The sequence below is a fragment of the Trachinotus anak genome, unplaced genomic scaffold, assembly GCF_046630095.1.
Source record: "Trachinotus anak isolate AG129_WGS33_773 ecotype Australia unplaced genomic scaffold, CSIRO_AGI_Tana_v1 ptg000016l, whole genome shotgun sequence".
NCBI classification, from domain to species: domain Eukaryota; kingdom Metazoa; phylum Chordata; class Actinopteri; order Carangiformes; family Carangidae; genus Trachinotus; species Trachinotus anak.
The window spans coordinates 20,161,674-20,178,111 of record NW_027273867.1 but is presented as its reverse complement, the minus strand read 5'-3'; the positions used below and the strand labels follow the sequence as shown (position 1 = coordinate 20,178,111).

Here is a 16,438-nt window from a genome sequence, read left to right as displayed (position 1 = left end):
ATCTGAGAACAGATGAAAGCTCTTTTAAATAGCGTGAAGCTTTACACTTGTGTGATATCTTTTTCTCACACAGTTGAAAGACGGCGTCAAAAAGAAAAAAAATAATTAAAGATGGATGTGGGGGGAAGGCAGGGAACCTGAGCGTCATGCAGACACTGAATGTTCTGGAACATTTCTCTCAGGAGTGCAGTATTTTAAGAAGTGTCCCAGTTCAGAGGTATGAGGATGAGGAAACGTCTGACATTTGACATCTTTTGAGTTGGAAGAATTTTCTCTAAATGCAAAGGTTAACAGAGAGGGACTTAATACGCTGCTGGCTCATGAGGGAATTCATGCACATTCATTTTTCCCTATAAGTTCAGCTGTTAGACAGGCAATAAGCTACCAAGAGACACATTTAGTGGCACAATATATCATAAGATGCAGGAAGGCATAGTGTATTCAAGCTGAATAAAATATAATATGTGCTAGTACAGGTAGAAAATGCATTTCAGATTTCTAAAAATCAGTAAAATGGTTGACAGAATGGGTAACTGTGATGTATGTGATATTTCTGTCTCTAATCTAAGAAGATTAAATAAGCATGAAGTGTATAAATTCAGTTCTACGTTTCACCTACGTAGCCCATGTTTAGATTAATACATGGGGATAAGACTGTCAGAAAGTATTGCCAAAAATGGTGAAATACTCCCTCTTCCTCTGTAGCCGCCCTGTTTCATCACAACTTTTTTTTTTTTTTAAATATCCTCTTGCATTTTTCTCTGCCCTTAGGGCTTGAAAGGGACACGCAAGCCTAAGGAAAAGGTTCAGACAAGATGTTAAAGAAAGAGAGGAAAAAAATACATCGTAGGTTTTTCTCATGCTTTTTTCCTTTAACGTTTAAAGCACTGATGGTAATTTTTGAGATGCACTATGTTGTTTTCAACCACCTCTCAATGTGGTCATTTGTGAAGCCTCAAGTCTTTCCCTGCATATTGTGATTCAATCATTACTCAACGGTTACTCACACTTTATTCCCTGGAGCCAGAATTCCTCCGCAGATGTAAAGAGATATCACATGACATGAGTAAGTAACTGATAATGGACTATAATTCCTGCTTTGTATCTAAAGTTCTGGCATGGATTAACATGTGCTATTGTCTGAAACAGAAAAAGAAAGAAATGCGCTGCCTCACCATGTAGTGCTGGCATGCTGGTCTTTGGGGGGAACAGGCAGACAAGACAGGCAATGTTTGTTTTGTAAAGCAAATGTCAACCTTTGTATCCAGTAGAGGCTCAACTTTTCAAACAAAATCCAGCACCAATACACAATCGTCGACCATGAAATTCTTTTGGAAGCTTATTTTTCCTTGGCTACTACACAGAATAACTGTTGGCATCCATCTAATCCAGAGAGAGTACAACAAGGCTCCACGAGGGTGTTCACATCAGTCTATAGATACTCTCCAGAGCTGAGATCACTACGTTTTAAGATAATTTGAAATAGCTAGTGAAGCAAAAGATAAGCATTTAACTCTCCAACTGAAGCTTGTCAGCTCAAAATTGCTGGCAGTGAATAATATTTAGCATTCATTAAGGGTGGGAAATATTCTTTGTGGCTTGAATTTATTCAGATTTTAAATATCAGTCATCGTGAGATGGTAAAATCACCTGTGTCAAAGCCAAAACTGACTCTAAAATATTGTATAATATTCATCAATATAAGTCCTCAAGGTGTCAAACAACAGAATTATGTTTATCTGTGGTGAGCTGATGGCCTTCAGAAAGAATAAACCCTACAAAAAATAAGATGTTTATAGCTTGAGTCTCATAGTTAATTCTTGACCTCAAGGTATATTTAGTAGCTGTTCTGGAGTTTTTGATCATATTTGTATGATCTTCATCAATACATGGAGTTTAAGGTTCATGTAAATGTAGATTCAGATTAAAGTTTCCATTTTTTGAGGAGGTGAAAGAGTTCTTATTCATGTTGGCCTAAATGTTTCAAAGAGGTTAGACTTGTGAAGGATCCCTGCAGGTATTGTGCAGGATAATCAACTGTGCACGACTTTTTTAGGCACGTTATTTATTTTAATATAAGTCACATACAGTACACGTTTCAAAATAAAGTCATTTCAAGTTTATTTGAAACTGACATTCGATAAAAGATAACATTAAAACTGATCCACAGTGAGTTTTGTTCTCATGCAAACAACAATTTTACCTTGTCAAGTCAAGTCATGTCAGTTTTATTTACATTAGGGTCACAAATCACAAATTTGCCTCATGTTTTTAGACAAAGTTCAAAGTACATCGAAGTCATATTTAAACATGACACTGACTCATTCTCAACAGGTTTGTCTTGTGTTTATGCAACGTTTGTCACCACTGAACACCACTCAACATCACAAGCCAACACACAGCCTCTATTGCCTCTTTGTTGCATTACCTTTGCATTTATACCAAAGGGGAAAAGATGAATTCTTACTGGGGAAGAGGTTCTTTGGTTGTGGAGGGTCAGCCGGGTAAAATGAACCATGCTGAGAGAGGTGGAGCTACGTGGGTGGGGGAGATGAAGGAACAGACACATCAATGGTCATGGCGAGGGGATGAAAGAGTCCTTTGACTCTCCCACAGCTTGCTGCATCTTTGAATTGATCTGAACCGTCTCCGCACATGGACCTGAGAACAAAAGATGTATTTACTCTGCAACTCTCGCCTTTTAGTTTACTGCCAGCTGATAACCACAAATACAGACTGAGAAAGATGATTCTGCTTTTCTTTTAACCCCAACAGAATCCAGCTTTGTTTACTGAAGGAGGGGATTTTCAACATATGGAAAAATTAACATATCAAATGCAGTCTGTGTCGTGCAGATTTAATGAACCACTGGCTGAATGTTAAAATAAAGGTCAAGCAAGAATTGGGTCAGAAACATAATTAATGATCCTTGCTGAATAGGGCAGCAGACAGATTAAAATGTCATGTAAAATGTCTTCCTGCTTTGAAATATTATCCCAGTTGGGAAGCTGCTTGCTTTCATTAGTGCGATGATTCATGCAGTTGGCCAGTAGGTGGATTCCTTCTCCCATTTTTCTAACAGCTCCATACCTGTGGTTTTCCATAACACAGCTGGGTTTTCTTTTCCAGCAATCACGTCCATGTTGGGATATCTAAAAAGCAAAATAACAAAAGGTTAGTGGGTTAGAAGCTCGTTAAATTTCCAGTGTATAACTTTTTTTATTTTATTTTGGTACGCGCCTCTTGACTCACTGCTACTGTCATTATCTCCCTGTGTGTGTCACCAAGCAAAGGCTTTGCCAAATCTGTCACTGTGTGCTTTTGAACTGTCAGTCTCTGCTTTTGAAAAGTGAGAAGTAATCTGCAAAGGACATGTGAATCCCCCTTTTTCCCATAAGGGCCCTCGACAAATGTTTTTGTCTCAAATGGGGATTTTTGGGGGCAACATGAGACGTCACTGTATCCCGGACAGGCATCATGCTGGCATTGTGCTCGCCCACAGAGTCAGCCTGAGGTTCTCTATGGACCGTCAACATTTTGGACCTATTATACAAAGATTTTTTTTTTTTTTGATCTCATGTACATTGCACCTATTGTGTTCGTTTTTGCCTCGCTGTAACTGAATCTGCAAGGTGAGATATCTCCCCCCCTTGAACCCATTCATCTGCGGGTGCTGTGGTCTTTCTGCCATTCTTTCTCTCACTGTGCTTTTCTCTTTCTGTTTCAGCCCCCCTCAGGCAGATGGCCTTCACTCAGGTGAGTCATCAGCAAAGGCCCCTCATCTGGCTAACATCCCTGTCACAGTGAGGACATTAACTGGAACCAACTGGCTGTGCGATGACTCAAGGTGCTGATGCCATACGATTAGACATACAAATGTCCCCCAGCTGTTTCTATTTCGCATCTTTGTGTGAACACCTTTTTAATAAGTTAGATTAAAACTCTACTCAACTCAAAAAAAACACAAAAAATATCTTTTGAATGCATCATGCCAATTCTTGTGTTCTTATGACGGACTGAGAAGAGTAATAATAATAAAAACCCACTTAAACTGGATCCTTAAGTGCAGCGTTGGTACACAAATGTAAAAGTCAAACAGAGTTCATGAGGGCAGGTAGTCTGATTCCCTTTGTAGTGAGAACAAGAAGCTCCCAGAGGATCGTAAGCAGGGTTATTGTAGCTCACCTTTGATGGCTCTCTCTTAAGGCAGGTGTTCACAATCACAGTTTAAACAGCGACTCCGTTTGAAGTGGCACGAGGGAACGAATGAGGGTTTGATCTCTCTTTGGCTGTACATGAAAATAGCTGCACCTGAGAGACCCGGCGCTTGACCACAACCAACGGCTACACCTGCATCTGACAAAATCTGCCCCCAGGATGCACTTCACTTCATCCTGTCTGTGCTTTATCTTCCATTATCTTATGAAGCTGTGGTGCTGCTTTTGGCACTTGCTCCTTATTCTTATCCTTTTAAGAAAATACCCCAACCTTGAGATATTTTCGTTGCCTGTTTCTTTTGTATCCTGGGAAAAGACAACAAAATGACACAAATGATTAACAGCTATGTATTAGAGGAGGCAATTTGTCTCAGTGTAAGCGTGTGGTAGGACCCAGGGTTTATGTGATTAGAGGGATCTTGTCTCTTTGAAGGGTTACATCAAAAAAGTGTTGAGTGACCGCTGTTGCCGCTGTTCAACAGTGGGAAACCCAGAGATCCATATTGCTTGGGGTAATTCAACTGCGATGAAAGACAAGCAAATCTTTGCTACTGGCTAGAAATGTTTAGCTAAAGCTCAAAACACGAGCAGTGGGTGAGTCATTACAGAGAAGACGAGCTGCTTCATGTCCCTGCACGTGGGTGGATCTGGCCTCTCATTGAAGAAACTTTCCCTCAGGGCACACATTTTCTGTTTTGGTCAAGTATAGCTTACTTGTCCTCATTAATAACACTTTACTTTGATGGGTTTTTACTGAGGAGGAATAACAACACAAAATTGTTGAGGTGGCAAAAACAGGAAAAGTGTTTGAGTTGTAAGCTGCAGATAAAATAAGTAAAACATTTACAGGAGGCCAAAAACAGAATATTCATCATGTACGTTACAATATAGAGACACAGGATAAAGACTACAGCCATGCTACAAGCAATTTGAGGCTATACTTGGGCACAATGGAGGTTTGAGCTAAATGCTAATTTTAGCATGCTGACGTTTCCTAAACCAACCGTTCCTGATGCATTTCACTCAAAAACCAGAAATGGGTCCGCCAGTCATCCTCTCTGTATCATAAATATCTGTACAAAATCGTATGGCAAGCTATGTAGTAGTTGTTGAGATATTTCAGTCTGGACCAAAGTGGCTAACTGACCAACAGACCAGGCCACAAGCATGGCTAAAAACTGCTAAAATAAATGTAGTACTATGTGGCTGCAAACCAAAGAGACAACTAGCAAGTATGTAAAGTATAATCACAGATGTCTCGATACATGTTACAAATTGGAAGAAAACGATGTATGATATGAAAAAAACAGTCGTACAACAAAGGCAGCATGGTCTGTTTCTGCACTGTAAACTGCAGTCGCACAGTGAAACAGCCAAAAATCTGAGCCTTCACTTATTTTAACTCTCCCCCAGAGGCCTATATCCATCCCAGGGTCACTATAACTCGTCTGGAGAGGAGGGGAAAAAAAGGAAAGGAATAGATGCCAGCGGTATGTGGGTGATGCAGACAAGCTTAACACCAAACTTTCCAGAAGCATAAATGTTCCCGGCATGTTTTGAGTCAGTCAAGCAGCCAAAACCATCCAGTCCCAACAGGCCTATCAGAGTCTGGGATCTAGCTTTACAGATCCTCCTGCAGGAGAGGGGACACAATGACCCATATAAACCTGCTGTGTGGATTACACTCAGGCTACTGGGACACATAGCTCTAGTCCAGGTAAGCTATGAAATGCAGCAGCTTGTGTTGGTTTAATATCAATGGTACTCAATACTCAACAAATGACCATGAGGCGTTTACGGTTTCCACTGATTAGACATCTACGGTTTATTGTGACAGAAAGCTCTTGAATTACCAGCAGAGACCTCCACTGAGATAAGAGCCCTCATGTTTTTGTTGTGGAGGTTTTAGACAGGAGATGAGAATGATTTAGACGACAAACGCCTCAGTAGCACCCGTATCACCAGCTAAGAATGTGTCAGAGTCTTATCAACTGGATAGACTCAATGGACACTAGACAAACAAAGGGACTTAGGGGCTTTCAGGGTAGTGTGATCTCCTTTGTCCCTTCAAAAGACCAAATTTTGAGCATCCCAAACAGAACCTCCTATCTCGACTACAAGAATGTGTTTTCACATGTTCAATTTCTTTAGTAGATCAATTTCAACAATTTCAATGCTGTTTGAGTCTCGTTTTTGCTTTATCTATCTCAGCAAGAGTCTACAGTCATGCTAGAAGCTAGACGTGAAGCTGCAGCGCTCAGTATAAAGAAAATCAAACAGGTAAAAGAATAAAAGTAAGTTGTAAGTTGTAGGAAACGATGGTGACTTCCCTGCTAACACATTGTGTTCCCAATGACAGTTATAAAATACTGATGTTTAGCACGACAAGGTTTAGTTCCCTTTGTTCTGAAAGGAAAACCATTATTTGACTCACATTTAAAATTGACCCCACCTTTGTTTTCTATTCTCACAAACAATTATAGCATTGTCATATTTTTCTCAATGAGGAGAGTTAGTCATTATACCATAGCTGTTTAAGCTATTTTTTAAAATAAGTTTTATTACTGTTATTCCTTTGAAACCGAGGAGATATTAATCATTGCATGAGTTTTATATAAGAATGAGGCCATTGTGAGGCTAAACACTACTTGTGTATTGAGTATTTATTTGTCGGTTCTGGAGAAATACTTTGACAAGTTACTGTTTATCTTATTAAATTAAGTGTGAGCTCTTGATAAAAGCCTTCCAGCACTCAGACAGGCCTGTGCTTATCTCGCTAACGTGACAGATTTATAGATGTGACTGACAGAGTCTCTGTCTCACTCTGTCAGTACCATCCTCACTGATAGGTCTGCCAGAGAGAAAGAGTCCATCAAAGACTTCCTGTAAAATGTTTGAGTCTATGCAAATATTTATACTTAACTGCGCCATAGGTTTTCCATCAAATTCATTAAGGCATAAAACTCTGGATGAGTCATCCTTACAGTTGGCAGTGGTGAGAGACTAAACAAAACTTATAGGCTACTGCTCAGACATCTGATGTCATTGGTGGAGGCCTGAATCCTGCAGAGCTATTTCTGTGTAGCTGTTCCCATAATCTCATCCTGTTCAGGATGTACCCCACCCTTGCCCAATGTCAGCTGGGATTGGCTCCAGTCCCCGCCGCAACCCTGTACGGATAAGCAGTATAGATAATGGATGGATGGATGTTCCCATAATCTGCTCTATTCACTCCCAAAATACATGGCTACAGTCAGTCACTTTACCTGAACATTATTTGCCTTTATAACTGTAAAGTCCAGCCGAACCCCAGTTCAAACATGCCAGTCTTAGCTTAGCAACCCTAACTTTCACGCAATAAAATAGCTAACAAGAGTGTGGTTTCATCTGTTATTATCATTTTTGCAAAGTCAAAAACACAAGAGCAAAAGCTTACAAAATGATTAAACTGTGTGTCTAACTCACTACCTCCAGTAATCACCTAGCTTTATTAAAAAAAAAAAAACATTAGTAAATTATTATTTTGGTGATATGGGATTATGGGGATTGTTAGAAAAACACCTGTTCAGGACTGGAAAATGAAGATGGCATATCAAACTTTAGGCGAGCATTAGTAGCTGTGTCTTGCTCTTTATAATAATTGAACTTTCTTTCAAATTTGAATAAGTGATAAAACGACTCCTGCTACATGATAACGCCCTTCACAATAGAACCAACCACAAAATGCTGGGCCCTGTTGGCTGCTACCATTAGCATTAGCATTAGCCAGGATTAACATGCATTTACACGAGCTACAGTGGACAATAGATGATGTGGCTTGATGTCTGGCAAACAAGGCAGTTGGATGCTGCTCCTGACACTCAGAGGCTCATAGTTCAGATCCTGTAAGTCACTGTGCTCTGATAGTCACATTGAGTGAAAGCAGACAAATTTGCCTACGTTCTGACAAAACATCTTGGGTGTAGAGTGAAATTTGTATGTGATGCCACATACACACTAACGTAAAAATCTGGAAAGGTCCAGAACCATTCATGAAACTTGAACTACGAAACTATGAATGGGATTTAAATGTTGAATACAACCAAAAGTCAAGGAAAGTTTCTGAACATTTTGACTTTTAAATTGAGTGTTTTGTTTTGTTTTTTTAATGTCAGAAAACCATTGAATACTAAATACATCTGATAATTGGGTTGAGTTGGGAGTTTCTATGTTGAAGACTTATAGTGGGATTGCATTTGCAGTAAACCCCACCAAATCAGATGAAAAATAATAAAAAGTCAGATGGAGGTTTCAACCAGCTCAGGGGATTTAGTGTTAGCATTAGCTCACAGTAGCTAGCTACAGCTGAAACATCCTAAAGGTCAAAATCATAGGTTGGCCAGAAATGACAAGCTGCCTTTGTCTGCTTCTGTGTGAAACCAAAGAATTTGAATGGTCAAACCTGTCACTGTTCCTGTGAACTGCGTATGTGCCAGGAATGTGCCGGGATCATTACAGGAAGTCCCGGGAAAAACAAAGCCTATGCCTATTTCACAGAAATAGTGTTAATTTTTTACTTTAAGGAGTGTCATCTGGCAGTGAGATATTCCTCTGACTGGTTTCATTTCCTTTACAGACCTCGCATCAGCTGTTTCATGCCCGGACAGTTTAATCAGAAGTGGAGCCTGGGGGCAGGTGCAGAGTCTCATTCCAGGTGAGGATTTGCTCAAGCAGGAGAGAGGAGAGCTGTCCTATTAATTATTAAAGACAATTCAAGAGAGGAGAGGAGCAGGAGGCGTGGATGTGGGTAATGATTTATTGTAGATGTGATAAATAGATGTGCAAATGTGTCAAAACATCAGATTAAAATATAGTCACACACCTTCCCTTTTATCTTAAAGTCATATTAGAAAGTAGAAAAGCTAACAAGAATCGTAGCCCTGACGTGACTTAGTTCACGTAAAGCTTCCATTAATCTTGAGAAAAAGAAACCTGAGATCGAAAGGAGGACTCTGGAATTCATGAACCACAAAGGGTAATGTTTTTGTCTGGCACAGATGGATGCTATTGGAGATATTATCTTTGTTGTTTCTGAATAAGGTGTCTACGTCTGCGGTCAAATTACACCTTTACCTGGATTTTATGAGACTTGAGTGTATATTAAGGGATAATAAAACTTAAAGATCTCACTACACTAGACTCCTTTGTTTCCAAAACTTCAATTCACCAGTGCTATCAGGCCCTGAGAGGCATGTACTAACTGGACAAACACCCTCACCAGTGTTACCTCCATATAAGGCTGCTCCACAAGCATCATTGCATCACAAAGCTAACCACAGAATGTCCCAATACCTGCACAAAAAGTAAGACAAGAAAAAAGAAAACATTTTGTACTGTCTGTATATTTGTTGCATGAATGTTTCACTGAATGAGCTATTGCTGCTGAGTAAAAAGAGCTCTTTGGAATTCATCCCCACGGAGCTGATGTCACAGGGCGGAGAGCTGTGCCAGTCTGCAGCAGCACAGCAGCTGAAAATTACAGGGCATCACCAACAACATGGATACACTGCAGGGACAAACAACAAACAATGCTCGCTTTGATCCGCTGCTGTTTGTTGACACTGGAATATTTTTGTTTCTTTCTCAAAATGGACAGAAAAGACACCATGAGTGGTTGTGAGAAGTTGTTTATATATATATATATATATATATATATGTGTGTGTGTCATTTTTTTATAAGGATGATTAAAATAAGAAACCGTTTCCATGTTTCACAGGTTATAAAAACAGTAGTGAGCAAAAATGCTGGAAACTATTCTTGGTTGTAATGTCCTCCAAGTGCTATAAAAAGTAGCATTTAAAAAAAAGCGTATTTCATGGCACATGGAAAGTAGCAGAGTGTTAACAGCATGACAGATATACAGTACGTTCCAGTTTCCTTTAGTTTGTGAACACCAGCTCCGAGCTTCTTACAGTTCAAACATCTGGATTTAGTTTTGGCTCAATTTTCTCAATTGGTCTTATCCTGCATAGAGTTTGAGTATTATTATCTGTTTTCAGTATTGTTCTATAATTAAGGAACTTTCCCATCTTCCTTCATAAGGCAGAATTAGCCCTTAGCAACACTAAAATACTGAATGCAACTGATATAGAATTTGATTTTGGCACTCGCGTAGATATTTTCTTTTTTATGATCCCATTGATGAACAGCAACGTCACAGGTTTGAATCTGTCACAGGACCCTTGTTGCGTGTCATCTCTCACCTCTATCTCCGTTCAATGAAAACATCAAGTTGAAATTATTGGATGCAGCAGCCAGCTGGCAGGCAGAGTGGCAGGGGTCGTCACAACACTGAAACCTGGGCTGTCCTCAACTGAAGCTGACAGCTTTAAAAAAAATGTGATGGAGCCTGTGATCGTCTGTCCACTGATGACTGACTCAGAGCTTTGACGTCCTGCATCAAAACTCTGGCAGTGTCAGAAAAGTTCTCAGTGTGAGAGCTGCCACGACCCACGTCTACACCACAACCAATCATAATAGCACAAAGTGACACAGGCCAAAGCAACGCTGTGGTTATCATCAATGAATAAGTTTATAGAAAAATAAAATAACATTTTTTTAAATAGATGGCAGTGAAATGCCCAAAGCTTGTTTACTGATTTGCAGTATTTTTCAAACCATTAGAGCAAAGTGATGATGAGCAAAGTGTCTCTATTTACCTTTTATCACCAAATACTAAAGAAACATAAGATGCCAAGTTTCTTTATATTGAATTGACGCATATTCTTATATTATGTACATATATATTATATTATATACATTATAAGGCTTCTAAGTTAACATTGTACCATCAGATACCAATTTCAGCCAAAACTTTTTTAGACTCTTGTTGCACAGTGTGACAGGCATGACACTTGTCATCACACAGTGTATAAGGGGCCTTTAAACTACTTTTGAGACACTATTTTAAGAATATAAGAAGATTAACTGGGTTTTTTTTTGGGCCTGAGGCAGGTGATCCCATTTAATCCTGTGTTTACAAAACATCTGCTATCAGCCCTCCTAAGCTGCAGAACATTTTACACTGTCTAAACTGCACAGTCACCCATTCATTGTCATTCAAAAGGACCTTTGTGGTTTTCGTGCTCTCACTTGCTCTTTGTGCTTTTGATTGTTGCTTTCCCTGCAAATATTTAATGAGGGATCGGATGTACAACGGATGCCCTCTTCTCACTTTGCTCTTTATTTGTATGCATGTGGTGGTAGCTGAGGTGGGGGTCATTATGCATCTTGGTTGGGGGGACTTGATGGGTCACAGTTCAGCGGTGGAGCTTCAAATGAGGAGGAAGGGGAGGCCGGGTAAGGATGGCTGCTTCCTCCATCTGCATTACCTGTGTCTCTGGTGGCTGCTCTCTCACTTACAGACCCTCTGTCCTTCATCAAAGAGCACAGAGGACCCACGGATACTTCAGCCTGAACTTAACTGGATCACACACAAAGCGGGAGGCATACAGTGCTGTATTTTCAGTCTCCATCAGTGAGTATTAAAAACACACATCGGGCACAGTGGACCTGTTTGGACAAGAGGCAGCATACCAGGGGCTAAAACTGGGTTAGAGGATAGATTTTTTTGTGTGTATATGTGCGCGTGAATAAAGACATTCCTCGGAATAAAACATCCTACTTCTCCATCTGATATGTTTAGCGGAGTTGCCCCATCTCAGAGCAGCCAGAATGCTGAGTATTTTCTTGATCTGGGCTGAGCTCAAGGGGAAGGCATGCAGGCCTGATCCCAGGGTCACCACGCTTAAAAGCTGATGTGGACGGGAGCCAGCGGAGTGAGGACGCTGCCACAGACAGAGACTGACTCAGTGTGCTGGGCTGCATGTGCAGTATGTTTGTGTGTCTTCTTGTTTGTCCTCGTCTGAGTCAGGCCGACCAGAGTGACTCAGCTTCTGAGTTATGAAGTATTTGTTCTTTGAACCTCCTCACAGAGACCTCAGCTGGTGGGACATGGTTCATGAGGTTCCCTGGAAGCCGCTCATCTTTTCCTGTGGGGTTACAGAACTGTCCTCTCTGCCAGATGAGGAAAAGCACGTCCATTAACAGGAACAGCTGCCAGGGTGTTAGGAGACCGTAGGTTTAGTTTCAGAAGTGAGTTTGTCACTTAATTAAAATTTACTGATCAAAATACAAATTATTTGCTCTTGTTTTTTCCATTATAATGACAGTATCTCCAACTACAAATAATGTAAACCTGTGCACTGTTCATCATTTTAATCTGACAGTGACTGATAATTGTTGCATCTTTACTACAAAGACGACTTTGCGCCTCATTTTTGATGTTCAGTTGTAGCCTCTTTTTAATAATGAATATATTGAATTAAAAAGCTATAGACTCTTTTTTTTAACCTGAAAAACATATTAGATATTATTCTCCTCTGCCCTGAGTAGTGTCTGCAGGATACTGCCCCCACAACTTTCACCAATGAACTATTGCAGCCTGAGAGGCAAAACCAAGGGCAAAAAATGTCACTCATCTCACCATTTGCCAGTTTATTTTCTGTCAATCATCTAATTTGATTAATCAACTAAGTATTGCAGCTCTAGAGTACTGGTTGGTTTGTGGATGACAGGGGAACTAATGAAACTGTCATATAGTATGGGTTCAGTAGGGGTCCAATGACAAACTTCTGCCCCGGAGATCTCTTGGCAGTTAATTTAGCCGTGTGAGTGCATCAACATTTTTAACTCAGGTCTTCTCTCATCTGGACTGCGGCGGCTAGTCAGAGACTGGAGTGAGGAAATCAACCTGAAGCTATAAAAGTGAATGGGATTGAAATAGGATTTTGAAAAGTGAGGGAAACATCCCCTTTGGAAATGATCCCCTTGGATGAAAGCCTTGTATCTTTTATATGTTTGGACATTAAGCAGGTCTCTGATGAGGCTTCTTCAGTTCAGTTTTGGTGAGCGAGGAGGGTTGGGGTTCTCATGGCGCCAATCAAGCAAAAACACCTCTGAACATGACGCTCTTTACATCTTCAGTGATAAGTCTGGTGATATCCTATATTCTAGGAAAAGATGCAAACCAACAATTAATTAACAAGTGTCAAAAACTAGACATCATTGAGCTGAACTGTTGCACTAGGTGACATCTTCCTTAATTATAAATTACATGGGCACTGTAGTTTATATTGAGTCAGTCCCACATGCTCTGCTGCTTTAAATAATCACTAAAGCATCAAATGTGTATTATTCCGCAGCTGAAAATAGTCCCTAACAAATGTCGTTTTTACCACTGTTTGAATAACATAACAAAACTACAGTGACAAGCTGTTACAGGGAATTATGTACCTTTTTCTAAAGTATGAAACTGTACATTTATGTCCTGTTTGGAAGACATCTCCAGTACAAACCGACGGGCTCGGGGCTGAGTACAAATTACAGACATCAAGGGGAGGTTGAAAAGCTTTGACTGCATTTTTTGGTTTTGGTCTGTCATGGGATTTAGTGGCAATAGGAATAATGTAAAATAACACCAGCCTCATCCTTTAGTAGGGTCTTCAAGAAAATCACATATGTATTAATAGGTCAATAATTCATTGAGACTATCAATTAAAATGTACTAACTGAGTATAAATGGAGTATTTTCATTCACTTACCAAATAGTGAGAGCTGGGTTGTATATGAAATTATTTTGGAACCAGCAACTATTACAGGAATTCCATATTCAGGCTCTAATGCTTTGGCTTCTACATTTAGCCATCGTGGTTGCTGCTTGCTTTTGAAAAGGTTTTAAGTAGCATGTTATCCTTTAGCCAACGTCAGGGGATGAAAATCACAACCCAGAGTTTATTGATCAAAATCAGACGGTGGCAGAGAGAGCTCAAAGAAAACACACGCAAATGGATAAAACATCTTCAGCGCTATGACCACACACAGAAAGCATTTAGAGGAAAATAAAATCAAGTTAGGACAGAAGAAATTAGGAAATGCATTCATCGCTTTGCCGACATACTGTATAAAGAAATGTGCTGCAAACAGAAAACGCAAGCAGACATATACAGAAATACAGCAAATTTGGGACACTAAAATGTTCTTATTTGCAAGTTCAACATTATTGTAGGTTTATGGCTGGAGCATAAGCCTTTAATGCATGTTAATCAGTTTTTATTGTTATTCAGATACTTCTATTGCGTAGCAACATCGTTCTGTTGTTCACAAATGTTGCAGTGTTTCTCTTTGCTTGTGCTTTCTGCATCTGCAGCAGGACTTCATGTCACATATGTGTCTTCAAAAATGTTCATTTGGTTGTGATTTACTAATTTGAAACTTTTTTTTTCCTTAAAGTGACATATGTTTTGTCAAAATGTTGAAAGCGTGTTTTATTTGACCACCATACATAAGCCACAGAGGACGCCAAAAGAACAAAACAATAAGTGAAAAACGATCTCCAACCTTTGGACATCAATATAAAGGAAAGAAAAATCACCACAAGAACCTGAACCGTGGAGTTACCATGTTTAACACGCCAACAGTGGCATGTTTAATAAAGCACCAGCACAGTAACTACCTGCCCAGATGCCCATAATGACAGGGTTCCCACCGTAAATCGCCCCCCCTCCTCCTCCCCCTTCCCATTCAGAGCAGGATCCACCCTCGTGGCTCACCAGCCAGGCAGCACATCTTAACTTCATGACACTCCTGAACCCCAAGCCACAGAGCTTTCACCAGCGAGGCCCCATGGAAAAATTAAACTGGACACTGAGAGGAAGCCCAGCGTTGTGGTCATGGCAGGGGAGTATGATTGGATAAACATACGGCAAAGCCTCAAACCGGTTCACTCAGTGCCCGGTGGTGATGTGACGAGAGGCAGGGAGTGAGGGTTTTTGTTCAGTAGGGGGGGTTTTGGATCCGAAGGGCACATACTGTTCCCTGACGTTCCTGGAGTTTACAGAAGATTGAAAAGGGCATTTATCCGTGCAGAGCAGGCCAGGCGGCAGTGACATCCTCAGTCACTGTTTATTAAAAACAGGCCTAATTATCCAGCCCACTCCGCCTGCCTGAGCTATTTCAGTCCACAATGAGCAGGTGACTTGTGTTAGAGCAAACTGGGTCGTGGGCTCGTACGTCATCACCTTCTAACCTGAGCGTGCCCCTGCTAGAAAAGCTCTCATTTTTCAATTAAAGCCAGTCATTAGTGTGTTAGTTCCTGTCTGAATCTGTAACCAGCTGTGTTCCTGAGGTCATCAATGTGCTGCCATACTGTGTGTGTGTGTGTGTGTGTGTGTCTGCTCAATGAATTTAAAGCCATTAAAGGTCTTAAGGGACACGTGCAACACATCATGTCCATCACAGCTGGATCCAGACGCTTTGAAGTGGATTATGGGTAGTTAAATGGAGCCAGAGAAAATACATTTACAATTAATTTAATATATAATAATACTTTTATATAATAAATATAAAATACCATAAATAATTATAATAAAATAAACAAACATCCAGCGAGCAGCCGGTCGATGTTGATGCAAGAGGTCAGAGGAGGAAAGGTTGCAGTAAGTTGCTGTACTGTCTCCACCCTGAGGAGGATGGTCTACAACAGCAGAAGACCACGTCAGGTTCCTCTCCTGTCAGCCCAGAACAGAAATCTGAGGCTGGAGTGAGCACAGGGTCATGTAGCCTGGGCTGGTGAATCTGGATTTCTGCTGAGGCAGCAGATGGTGGAGTCAGAATTAGGCATCAGTAGCATGAATCCATGGACCCAACCTGCCTTGTGTAAACAGTCCAGTCCAGTGTAATGATGAGAGGAATGTGTTGTTGGCAAACTTGAGGCCCCTTAATTCCAATCAATTGTGGTTTGAACCACAAAAACCTGTTTATAAAAATGGACATCGACTCTGGGTCTTAAAAATGAAGCCAATGCGGAGGAATCTTAAACCTTCATTCTATCTAATGACCATCAGGGGGCGACTCCACGGGCTGCAAAAAGAAGGTTGTATTGAAGTCTATGGGAAAACGGCCCTACTTCTCACTTGTTTATTACCTCAGTAAATTTTTTCCTAATGAGTTAATGGTCTCAATCTCTAGTTTCAAGTCTTCTTCAATACAACATGATGTTCATTTTTTTAAATTATGGTCCCATTTAGAGGAAAATAGATGATAAAACAGGGTATTCATTAGGGCGTGGCCACCGTGTGATTGACAGACTGTACGGCACATGGCGACCTGCCAATCAGGATAG

The 16,438-nt window shown here is 40.4% G+C and overlaps 1 long non-coding RNA gene across 4 annotated transcripts; it reads left to right on the top strand.

The window, feature by feature from the left end:
• Positions 1–358: 358 nt before the first annotated feature.
• Positions 359–14,656, top strand: LOC139633856 (uncharacterized). Of its 4 annotated transcripts, XR_011693848.1 has the most exons (5): positions 359–1,066; positions 3,728–3,847; positions 8,833–8,910; positions 11,464–11,556; positions 11,643–12,183. It is a non-coding gene; the product is annotated as an uncharacterized lncRNA (long non-coding RNA). The 4 variants fall into 4 exon arrangements; XR_011693845.1 differs by lacking the exons at positions 11,464–11,556; positions 11,643–12,183 and adding an exon at positions 12,192–14,656; XR_011693847.1 differs by having other exon boundaries at positions 11,464–12,183.
• The last annotated feature ends 1,782 nt before the right edge of the window (positions 14,657–16,438 follow it).